Source organism: Drosophila busckii, chromosome X (assembly GCF_011750605.1).
Source record: "Drosophila busckii strain San Diego stock center, stock number 13000-0081.31 chromosome X, ASM1175060v1, whole genome shotgun sequence".
Lineage (NCBI taxonomy): Eukaryota > Metazoa > Arthropoda > Insecta > Diptera > Drosophilidae > Drosophila > Drosophila busckii.
The window spans coordinates 21,864,312-21,877,440 of record NC_046608.1 but is presented as its reverse complement, the minus strand read 5'-3'; the positions used below and the strand labels follow the sequence as shown (position 1 = coordinate 21,877,440).

Sequence of the window (13,129 nt, the reverse complement as noted above, 5' to 3'; positions counted from 1 at the left end):
CACATATTTGTGTGTGACTGCAAATTGTTTAAGTTAATTAATGCAGCTCGCTAAATCTAATTGCCTAATTAACTAAGCTAAATAACTATTTTTTTTTTATTATTTGCAGCACATTTTTGAGCATTTGCCAAGGTAAGTTTAACTTCTATAATTATTAACACTAACTAAATTTAGTTTGCAGCTAAAAGTACAACAAAAAATTAAAATTTAATTTGCAGTTTGATAATTAATCAAAAAATATCATCAAAATAATAAAAAAAATATATAATACATTTTGATTTAAATTTAATTTGCATAAAATATAAATATAAAATAAAAATAAAATATATGTAATAAATTTTTGCTGCTAATTTTGTTTGTAAATTGCAAGCTATTTAAAAAATATATTATAAAATATTAGCAAATTTTTAATAAGAATTAATTTTGTATTTATTTTTAATTTCATTATAAATTTTTTATTATTAATAATTGAAATTGGTATTATATTTGTTTATTTAAGCGTATAAAAAAAATTAAATTGTTAAAAAACTCAGTAACTTATATATTAAATTAGTTGTTTATTTATTTTGTTCAAATAAATAAATACAAATAAAAAAGCAAAAACTCATTTATATAAAACAAATGGAAAATTGAAAGTTTAATGCAAGAATGAATTGAATGAATGAATGAATATGAGCAACCTTGATAATAATTGTTGCTATACTTTCTTTGGAGCGTATTTTATGCACATATACATGCATATGTATGTATAACGGAACTCAAAGAGAACTCAACCATAGTTGTGTGCCAAAGAATTTTGCAAAGCCCAAAATGGCAATTTGGCAAACAAATGCGCTTGTTGGCTATTGGGGGCATGCAGCAGCATTAAGCAACTACTATATATATGTGTGTGTGTGTGTGTGTGTGTGCCCCACGTGTGCAATTGAGCGATTGTCAAGCCAAAGGCAATGCAGCTTGCCACGCAAAATGCCAATCAAAGAATGTTGCACACACAGGAGAAGGCGAAAGAGAAGGAGTAAGAGTGAGAGAGTGAGCATGTTAGCTCATTAAATAGCAAGGCAAAGGCTTGTAGCTTCATTGACAAGTAAGTGGGCGTGGGCCACACCCACACACACAGACAAATGATGTAAGAAAAACTTTCAACATGAGCTGACATGCCGTTTAAATTATTGCCTCAAAACATAGTTGGGGTTGCAAAATATAATTTATAATAAGAAAAAAGGTTTGAAAAGTTAATTGCCGTAAAATCTCTGTTGACACCTGTGTATGTGGCAACAACGTGTTGCAAGCCCAGCACGTGTGGCATCAACTGTCAGCAGCATGTGCACGTAATCAGAATAAATGACAATGGCGATGACTACGGCTACGACGGTAAGCTGATACTTTTATTTAATCAGACAATTTGGCCCTTGACCCCAAGAGCTCAAGCTAAAGAGAAGAAGAAGCAGCAGCAGCAAACACTTTTTAGATATTTGCATATTGGACCATAGAAAGATAATTTGTTGAAAGAAATAATAAAAAACAATATAAATATGTTTAATATAAATTATTTAAAAATTGTTTAAAAAATATTTGCCACACAATTTGTTGGTAGCAATAATTGAAAACAATATAAATATGTTTTATTTACATTATTTTAAAGTTTTAAAAATTATTATAATTTCTGTTTTAAATTTAATGCAACAAAAGTTATATATAAATTATTATAAATAATTTAAAGTTTTAAAAATTTGTAGTATTTCTTTTTTAAATTTAATGCTACAAAAATTAGTGCTAAAATTATTTGATTGGAAAAACAATGATTTTAAAATTTTATTACTAAGAAAAATTTTGTTGAAAGCAATAATTGAAAACAATATAAATATGCTAAATTTACATTATTTTTATGTTTTAAATATAATATATATTTCTGTTTTAAATTTAATGCAACAAAAATTAGTGCTAATTAATTTAATTGAAAAAAGCAATTATGCTCAAATTTGAATAAAAATAAATTAAGAATTTTAATTCTAGCAGCCAACGCTCTTGTAAACTGCACTATTTATTTATTAAACTCCAAAGCTTACAAATAGCAATAGAAATCAAATAAAAGTTTCAGCGTCGTGTCAGCTGCAAATTTCTTGAAATAAATCTAAATCTTTAAGCAAATTTATGTTGAAATAATTTTTTTTTTGTCTGCCGACAAAGCAGCAGCACAGTCTGGGCTTGGCAACTTTTTAATTATACATTGCCCCAAACCCTCCCCCTTGCCGACTGCCCTCGCCTACGCCTTTGTGCATGCGAATTGGCCAAGTAACAATTTGGCCCCAAGCACTGGCAGTTGGCAAATTTAAACTCAGCCAAACACTTAAGTAACAGTTGCGTCTTTAAAAAGCAGTCACAGTTTTTGGCATAAGTATGCTGACAAGCGCGTAAAATGTACTAAAAATTAAAGAAAAAATGTAATAAATTTTCGTAATAATAATTTTTAAAAAATGCTCAATTAGTCATAAATAATTAGCGCAGATTTTAGACATTCAATTGATAAATTTATTTGTTTTTTAAATCATTTTGCATTTTTAAAAATTGCAATAATAATATTGACTAATAGCATATTCTATATGTTTCTATATGCTCAAAAATTAATTGAAATGCCAAAAACTCATATTTAGACTTTAAACTATTTATGCGCAGCTTTATTAACTTATATAAATTTTAAATGCTGCAAGGCACTACAAATTTATTAAACTCCCAAGCAACTCAAACTTTTGTAATCAAGAAAATTATATAAAGTCGTTAGGCTTAGCTGTATATTAATAACGTTACACACACACACATATATTTTGATAGCAAATAATTAAGCAGCAAAGTAGAAACTAAGAGCTTAAGTCAAAGCGCTTTGTGCTTAATTAAAAATTCAAACTTTCAGTGTGTGTGTGTGTGTGTGGAAAATTCCCCAATCGAGCGAGCGCACTCACTGGATTTTTAGAGCTTAAAGAATTCGTTTTAGTGCTAGCTGCTAACCTAAATCAACAGAGCAGCTTCAGCTGCCCCCATTGGGAGCAAAGAACAAACCACAGAAGCAGCAGCTGTTGCAACTTCATTGGCGTACGTGTGTGTGTGTGTGTGTGTGCGATTATTTAATGAGAGTGCATAAAAAATTAAATCAAAATGCTTGCCACGTGATAAAAAAAAAGCAGCAACGGCAGCTGCCAAGTTGAGCCAAAGAGTTGAGCTGCAGATTGAAACTGAGGAAAGGCAACGTTTAGTATTTAGTAGCCCTCATACATGCGCTATCTCTTTCGCACTCACTCCGCACTCTCACTGGCTGTTACAACATTTTACATATGCAAATGGATACTCGAAACTATTTTATTATTCACACGAGGCCGAGGCAAAAGGCAAAAATGCGCCCACATAGAAGTATCCCAAGTATCCTGCCACGCCCTCTGTTCAGCAACAGAAAACAATGCTCTTTAGTGTTATGTGCTGTTTACGAGGCCATAAAAACCAAAAGCAAATGCTGCAACATGAAACAAAAACAGCAACAAAAAGTATCTCAAACAAAAAAAAAAATTGAACTGTTACTGCTAAAGCAAGCAGCGAAGCAGAAATCTATGAAATATATAGCTAACCGACTAGATAATGCTCTTAAATATATAACAAAATTATAGTACTAAATTTCATTAAAATTAATATTTTTAGTATTATTAAAAATTTATATTGTAGTTTAAACGAAAAGCGTGTAAATTTATTAGATATTTATTTATTTAATTTTGAAGCGCATAACTTTTATTTAAGTTAAATAAATATACATAAATTAAAGCTGAGCAAATATTTAAAAAAATATTACTAACCGACTAGATATTGCTCTTAAATAAATACCAAAATATTTTGCCCTTTAGTATAAGCATCAAATTTCATTAAAATGAAAATTTTTAAAAATATTTAAAAAAATATATTAAAATGATTTAAGGAATTTAATTTTTAATTTATTATATTTTTATTTATTTAATTTGAAACTCATTGTTTCACTCACTTCACATAGCGGCTATACCAAAGCCCTGAGGCAAATCTATGAAAATAATGATTATAAAAAAAAATTTACAATATTTTCAGATATTGCCCGTAAATAAATACCAAAATTGTAGTACTAAATTTCATTAAAATTAATATTTTTAGTATTATTAAAAAATTATATTCAGTCAAGCTTAAAACGAAAAGCGTGTAAATTTATTAGATACTTATTTATTTAATTTTGAAGCGCATAACTTTTATTTAAACTAAATAAATATACATAAATTAAAGCAGACCAAATATTTAAAAAAATATTACTAACCGACTAGATATTGCCCGTAAATAAATACCAAAATTGTAGTACTAAATTTCATTAAAAATTAATATTTTTAGAAATATTAAAAAATTATATTGAAGTTAAAACGAAAAGCGTGTAAATTTATTATATATTTATTTATTTAATTTGAAGCTCATACATAAATTAAAGCTGAGCAAATCTATGAAAAAGATTATACAAAATATTACTAAACGACTAGACATTGCTCTTAAATAAATACCAAAATTATAGTATGTATAAGAACTAAATTTTATTATAATTAATATTTTTAAAAATATTAAAAAATTATATTCAGTCAAGTTTAAAACAAAAAGAGTGTAAATTTATTAGATGAACAATTTTTAAAACATTTTAGTCTTTTTTTCAAACGCATAACTTTTAATAAATAAATAAACACAAATTAAAGAACTGTCTGCTCAACAATTAAAGCAAAAAATAAATAAATATATTTGCTTTGCTATTTTTCTTTTGTTTGCTAAGCTATGTACTTTGATTTTGGCTTATAAATAATTCGGCTTTAGCATGAAAATCAGTTTTTATAAGTGCACTCATATATTAAACATACGGGGGGAGGGGGGCATTACTTAAATGCTTTGACAATTGATGAAGCACTAAGACACAAAAATCTACGAGAATGTGTTGCGACTTTTCTGCTGCTGCTTCTTCTTCTTCTTCTTTCTGTTGCCTTTGCTCTAATTTGTTACGAGCTGCAGCATTTATAGCCTGAGAGGCTAAAGTCGTTGGCTATCAACAAAAAAGCAATAGACACGGAATGCTAAAAAAAAAGATTTAACGCTTTAGAGTAAGAAAAGTGGGTGGCTTGGGTGGTCGCTTGGGCGTAACACGTGCGGTCACAGCAGTTTGACTTTAAGTTGAGTTTGTGGCCACAAAGCACATTTATCTCACACACACACACACAGACAAATGTGCGCAGCAATAAGCCGTAGAAGCTAAAGCAGCCGCTTTATGTTTGAAATTGGTTAAAGAGACAGACACAGAGGTTACGACTTGGCTTAGAAACGTGTCAACATGGCTCGATAGAATTACAACTCTTTGTTCTAACGGTAAATGAAGGCAGCAGCAGTCAGCAGCAAATAGCCAAGTTAGACAGCTTTAGCTAATTATGGCAACTATTTTGCTTAAGATTTATTTAGCTTCGAATTTTCATTTAAATTTAATGCGTATGAATTTTAATAATATTTGTTGCTTGCCCAAAAATAAATAAAATAATAAAATAAATATTATGGCAACTATTTTGCTTAAGATTCATTTAGCTTCGAATTTTCATTTAAATTTAATGCGTATGAATTTTAATAAAGCTAAAATTTAGTCAACAATGCTTGCATTTCATTTATTTGTTTTTTTTTTGTCTCTCGAGTGCTGAGCGCACAATGAAATTTTGTTGTTGTTGCTTTTGTTAGTTTGCAATTGCTTTGTGCCCAATTTTCCAATGAAAGCAAGTGTGAAATTTTTGCTGCTATTCATTACTTTATATAACAGGTATATATACTATATATATATTGGCCTTTGACTGTTGACAAGCGAATCTTCGTAGCTTGTCGTCGTTGTCGCTAGGCTATTGTTGTTTTTGTTGTTAAAATTCAAATTGAAAACAAACACACACACATACAACGGTAGAAAGGCTAGCATGGGTCACCATGGTCAATATTGCAATATTTTTAATTGAAATTTAATTGTATAAAAAAATTAAGCCGACGCTAAGCATTTTTATTGCAGTGTAATTTAAACAGCCATAATAAATTTTTTCAAATTTTTGGCTATCAATTGTGCATAGTTGCAGCCCACTGTGCGCTAGCGTCTGCAGATTGTTAACGTTTTTTTTTTTTTAATTTAAATGTAATTAATTTAATTTAAATTTTTGGCTTACAATTTTGCATAGACTGGTACCACTGTGCCAACGCCAACGCGTTTAGCTCAATGCAAAAAAGATAAATGAAGCTGAAGCTCTGACAATGGAAACTGAAGCGCGCTCCTGGCAACTTCTGCAGCAACTGTAACTAGTAGAGCGAGATAGCAAGAGTGTGAGCAAGCTAGAGCAAGCGAATCAGTTGTGTGTGTATGTGTGTGTGTGCGTGTGTGTGAGTTGCCAGTTGCTAAGAAATGTTTTGCCCCCGGCCTAGACTTTTGACTTCTGTTTTTACAGCTGATCTATGTGTGTGTGTGTGCCTTTGTGTGTGTGTGTATGAGTTGCTAAATTTATGTGCGTTGACAAGTTGAACACAGTGGGTTGCTTAGACAGAAAATTTAAGGGCGCAGCTCACAGGTGAAGCTTGTCTACCCCCTCCCCACCCAAACTGCTTTGTCAATTTTTCAACATGCTGCGCCTAATCACGAACACACCCCAAAACGGCAACAACAACAACAACAACTCAGCAATGCGCACACACCACAAGCACAATAACAAATTGGTAGAAAAGTTGTTTTTGGCAAATAGTTTGCCCAGCACACATATTTAAACTTGTATTATTTACCAAAGCTCTAAGCTCTTCAAACAAATGAAGTCAACCCAACAAGCAATGGGGTTAGTTACTATATAAATCATTTGACTTTTGTTTATAGTTAAAGCAAATAGCTAGAGATTTAGAAGCAATATTAATTACTTCATATAAAAGAAAGTTGCAGGTAATCAATATAACAAATTAAAAGCTACAAATACATTTTTTAATTGCTATAATAAATTTTTCGAGTACTTACACTTACTCAGCTGCCAAAGTGCCTCAACTGCCAAATATTTAATAAACATTATTTAAAATTCATGCACAAAAATAATTACTTTAGTTACCTTGCCAAAAACGCGCTTATTGCAGTTCCGTTATGTTCATTGTTTAGTCTTTGGATATTCATTTGCAACGCGCACTTTACTTTACTTTACTTTACTTTACTTTAAAATACAAAAAAAATTCATTTAAAACACTTAAAAAAATTGTATTTTATTATTAAGCACAAGTAAAACAAATTAAAAAACATTAGCAAAAAAAATTGCATTAGCTTAGACTTAGCTTTGCATTTAACACACACGCAGTGTTTAATTTGTAAGAGAGCGAGCGAGCGAAAGAGAACGAGAGCGAGCGTATTACCGAATAACATGAATATTTAAAAAAAAAGAAAAGAACAACAACACAGCTGCAACAAAAGAGCGCTTAGCGCCTGCTCTTTGAGCAGGATGCACGCACAAAAAAAAAAAAAAAAAAAGCGCCGTTATTAGATTTGTCGCGCCGCGCACTTTTTAGTCTCTTTAGCTTGCACTTAACACCCGCGCAGCTTAGCAATTGAACGCGAGCGGCGAAGAGAACGAGCGCGAGAGCCGAATGCGCCGCACATTACCGAAAATCAAAAACAACAACACAGCGCTGCACTTAAACTTAAAGAGCGCGTAGCGCACGCTCTTTTCACATGCGCAGGATGCTAGCACAAAGGAGAACTACCAAAAAATGCGCCGTTATGTGGCCCGCGCACTTTTTTCTTTAGCGTGCCGTGTGCAAATTTTTCACTGCGCAATTTATTTGTGGCGAAAAAAAACACAAATTTACACATTTAGCTGCTGTTTGCAGCGTTTTTGCTATGCAATTATTTAAATAAAACACAATACACATGCACACACACATTAAGCTGCACTTTTTGCAATTTTCGCAGCTTTAATTTGCTTTAAAAGCATTTCAAACTGCAGCCACACATTGAAAAACACTTTTATTAGCAGTAATAAATGCTATTATTATAAATAAACACTAATAACTGCACTTTTTAAATTTTTTCACACACCCGACACGTTCGCGCACGCGTCCACGTCAATCAAAAGTCACTTTAAAACTAAGTGCGCAATAATTGGCGTCAAGCGCGCTGCCCCAAAGGCTTAGGCAGCGCTGCTGCAAAATTCTTGAGTCTGCATTTACACTGCTGGCCAACATAATAAGTACAAAAGGTTGTTGCTGCTGCTAAGCTACAGCGCGCTTGTTTTTTGTTGCGTAACTGTTAATTTAGTTATGGCATAATATTATATTTAGCAGCTACATATATATAATATTATATAGGCAAAGATACATTTGCGCTGAAAATGCAGCTTGTGATACGCGTTTATGCAAAACTAGACTTTGTACTTATTATTTTGGCCATCAGTGTAATTGCATGTTGGCGCAGTCGCAAGAATCTAAGAACAGCGCTGCTTAAGCCTTTGGGGCAGAGCGCGCTTGATCTGTCGCTCTTCTAGGCAGCGCGCGCTGCACTTTATGTGTGTGAGAGAGCGCGCATGCAAAGCTGACTGCGCAGCGGCAGCATTTTCGTAGCTCTCTTTTGTGCGAGCGCCCATGCGCGTTGTTGCTGTTCTGTTTGCTAAGAGCGTGAGCAAAGTCAAATTACCTTTGGCCTAGCGCTCTTAAGTGCAGCGCTGCTTGACACCGTCGACCTTTCAGTTTTAAAGTGACTTTTGGGTGAGTTGGACGCGTGCGCGACGGTGTCGGGTGTATGAAAAATTAAAACAAGTGCTTAATTAATTATTATTAGTAATAATTTCATTTCATAACTAAAAACCAAAGTGTGCAAGCGTGCTGTGCTGCTAATTTAAACGCTTTTAAAGTACATTTAAGCAGCGACTAGAGTAAAAGCAAAAGATAGCGGTAAATTATAATGCTTAGCATGCGCATAGTGTTTTAAATAAAGTAAAAAAAATCAGTTAGCTGTGCTAAACTATTTTATTTGTTGTTAAAAAAGTGCGCGTTGAAAAAATGGCGCGCAATAAAATGAAAAAAAGTGCGATAGAGAAAGCAACAAAACTGCATCCTGCACAATGAGCAAAGCTCTTAAATACAAACAGCTCTTAAATTTTGATAGCTGTTGCGCACTATGTTGTATAAATGTAATTGTTTATTAAAAGTGTTGCCAAAGTCTTTTGCAATCAACTTATGAGCAATGGCAATTTGTATTGATGTTACTCGCAATGCGACAAAACGTAATGAAAAAATGTGCGCGCAACAAAGTAAGAAAAAAATCGTAACGGTAAAAGTGCGCGCGTAAAACGACAGAACAGAGCAAAGCAGAGCAGCGCAACGCAGCATGTAAGTAAAAGTTGACTGCGCAGCGGCAGCGCTGCTAATAACTATGCATAGCCGCTGCGCTTTGCTTAACTCGCGCTCTTTTTTGCTTGTGGCAGCAGCGCGCTGACGCAGCTTGCTGTACTTTTCATATTAAGAGCAAATTTACACTGCAGCATTTTGTAACTAAAGTAAGCGTCTAACATTTTATAGTTACACTACAATTTGTGGCTTATGCTAATGCTAGTTAGTTGGCAAGCATAATTTGAGTTGCCAAGTTTAAGTAGCTTGACACACTAATGTTAACCCCTTTGTGTTTATTATAATTTGTTTTTCTTTTTTAGTTCACAACACAGTTGCATGCGTAATTTCTCATATGACATTAAGTTAGGGGGAGGGGGTTGGCTGGCTTGTTGACATCATTGCGACTACAAGATTACTTGTGTGTGTGTGTGCCACTTATATGGGCGCATTGATATTAGAATTACAGCAAAAGTCCTGGCGCCCAACCCCAACCCCCCATATGTGTCGTTGTTCGTTTGATTTGCCACAAAGTGGACAACAAAACTTTTCCAATAAATGCCACGCACATTACAGCACGTGCTCTCTCTTTCTCGCTCTCCATCCTTCTTACTCGTTTGTTGCTGCTCTCTAGGGGCAAAGTTGCAGGTACAGCAACAATAACAACAACAACTGTCTATACTTAAACTGCAGTTTTTTTCTTCTATTCCTATCATGTTGCTACACTTGTCGCTTTTTGCCAGCAAATTGAGCTGCAAAGCTCTTGATGTATAGCAAAGAAATTTCTCAAATTTAGTTCAAATAAAATATGAAAACTGCAGCAAGCTTTAGCCTAAGCTAATTCAAATTTAAATCGTGCATCAAACATTTTTATTTTTGTTTTAGTTTCGCAATTTAATCTTTAGTGCAGCAATTAAAATGTGTCAATTGCAATCGTTTCAAATCGTTTGAATGCCAGCGCAATTTTTTTACACAAAAAGGCTTTCAACAGTGAGCTCAACAAGAATGTTTCCATCTATTTTTTGGGTTGCCTTGGCAAAAGCTTTTCATTTCATTTCAAGCTTTGTAAATGGAAATGGAAAACTTGTGATGTTTTTTGCTTTATGCTTAATTTTTGCTCTTTTCATGGCTTACAACATTTCTAATCTTATTTGTAGTGCAAGTCTAATGAACTAAATTAAGTTTGCACTTAATAGATCAAGCAAATGAAATACACTCAATTAAGTCAATAGCAGTACAAAATAAGAGCTAAAGGCAGCAAGTAAATTAATTTGTTTAAAGCTCAAAAGTTTTATTGCAGTTGATACTTTTTATTAATAATTAAATATTACATTTTTGTGCTTATTATTTACTTCAAACAACAAACAATATAAATTACAACAATTATTTTATAATAAATAAATAAGCAAGCAATGTTATATTTAAAATAAATTAATTGCTTCAAGCTCAAAAGTTAATACAATTGTGGTCTGTATTAATAATAATTAAATATTAAATTTTTGTGCATTTTATTTACTTGAATTTAAAGTTGTCAATGGCAAGCAATTAATAAACCAATATAGTATTGCAATTATTTATGAAATAAACAAATAAAACAATTGTTTAAATTAATCGCTCAAATGTAAATACAATTGTAGTCTGTATTAATAATAATTAAATATTAAATATTTGTGCATTTTATTTACTTGAATTTAAAGTTGTCAATGGCAAGCAATTAATAAACAAATATAATATATTAAACAATTAATTGTTTAAAGCTGAAAAACAAACATAAATTTCATTGATTGATATAATTTAAAATTATATTTTTATTATTTATGCTCGTATAAAAACAATTAATTGTTTAAAGCAAACAGTTTACACTTTTAAGCTGCAGTCTGCTTTATTTATTATTTTCTCACATTAAGTAAATAATGCAAATTTCCAAGAACAAGCAAAGCTATTATGGCAGCTAATTTAATTTATTTACAACTTTGTTGCATCAATTTGGCAAAGGCAAAATTCTAGAAAATTTTATTGCAAGTTTGAGTTTTGGGCTTCAGCTTTTCTGCTTTGTATTTTGATTAGTTCAAGGTCACAATGCATTTACTAACAATGCCAAACTAATAGCTCAGAATAAAATTGCTACTATTTGTTGTTAAGCATTTAAAGCTTTTGCTTTTTCACATTCTTTGCCACAGATTTTTCATCTGAAATTTCAGGCACGTTTTTTGCATTCCATAGCCTGCAGCCATTTATTGTCCATTGTTTGCTTTTGTGCCACCCACTGATGGGTGGCGTTGAAAAATCAAATACGAATACAAAATGTGTGAAAATATTTGCCAAATTAAAATGCAAGTCAAATGTGCGCCAGACTATGTGCAATGGATTTAGTCTGCTTGCAACTTGGAAATGCAATGCAGAGCAGAGCAGAGCATTTGACATTGTCAAGGACACTGCACGAGGCATTTAGTTTAAGTCGTGAGTTTAGCACAAAAATCTTTATTGTTTGCCATCAAGTTCAATACACAATTATGTGATGACTTCCGTATAAATATTTTGTTTGTTTTTCAGCGTTTATATTGTTGACAGCATATTTTTATATATATTTTTTTACAATCTATCTTTTCAAAGCTTATAAGTAAGTGCTAATTTTTTTATATAATATACATATATTTTTTGTTTATTTCATATTATTATTTTATTTTTATTTTCAATTTCCATTTCCATTTCACATGGTAATTTTTCTGCATTAATATTATTAATATAAAATTATTTACTATACATTCTTTATTTTTTTTTTTATATTTATATGCATTAAGCTGTTTATCTACTTATTTATTTTCTATGTATTTAATTTGCTTTTTCTGTAATTTAAAGTAAAACTTTTTAAATACAAATACTTATTTTTAATTCTGTTTTATTATTTATTAACAAAATATATTACAATTAAATGACAAAGTTATTACTTCTGCATTAATACAAAATTATTTACTATTCATGCTTAATTTTTTTTTAATTTTGATATGCATTAAGCTGTTTATCTACTTATTTATTTTAATTCGCTTTTTCTGTAATTTAAAGTAAAACAGTTTAAATAAAAATTATTACTTCTAAATTAATTGTATCATTCTGATTTATTATTTGTTAGCAACATTTATTTTTACTTGAAGTGTTCACTATTTAAAGATATTTTTCTTTGATTATTATTTTTAATTTATTTTTTTATTTCCACGCTATTATATTTTTCTTTTTGTATAGTTATTTGTAAGTTAATTATATATATTTTTTTTATTATCCATTTTATATTATTTCATTATTAGCTTTTAAGCTTTTCTTTATTCATTTGTATATATAAAAAAAAACATATCCATTGTGCTTAAAGCAATTAATATGAACAGCTCAATCATAAAGTTTTTACTTCGAATTTTGCTTGACCAAGGTCGAGGCGATAAAATGCTGTATAGCAAACTCCCTTCCCCGCTGCCTCTGCCTCTTTGCATGCATAGAAGCACACGTAGGAAAATTGGAAAATAGCAGCACATATTTTCCTGCTTTTACTTCTCTGCCGGCGTCGCCGTCGCAGCTGCGGCACGAGCCTCAACGAAAAAGTTAGATTTTCCATCAGTTTGGTTGGCCCTTTGAATTTGGCGTCGACGTGTAGAGATTCATATCGATGCTGGCTTCGCTTTTGTGGCCAACAAAACTTTGAATTTTCGGGTGTGAGTTGACAGCACTTTAACCAAATTTA

At 31.5% G+C, this 13,129-nt stretch overlaps 1 long non-coding RNA gene across 1 annotated transcript in view; it reads left to right on the top strand.

Annotated features, from left to right (window-relative positions):
* Window positions 1-13,129, top strand: part of LOC117134940 — a 36,997-nt gene that overhangs the window by 17,588 nt on the left and 6,280 nt on the right. Inside the window, exon 2 of the long non-coding RNA XR_004458925.1 lies at window positions 110-132. This is a non-coding gene — a long non-coding RNA (uncharacterized LOC117134940). The remainder of the gene's footprint in view (window positions 1-109; window positions 133-13,129) is intronic.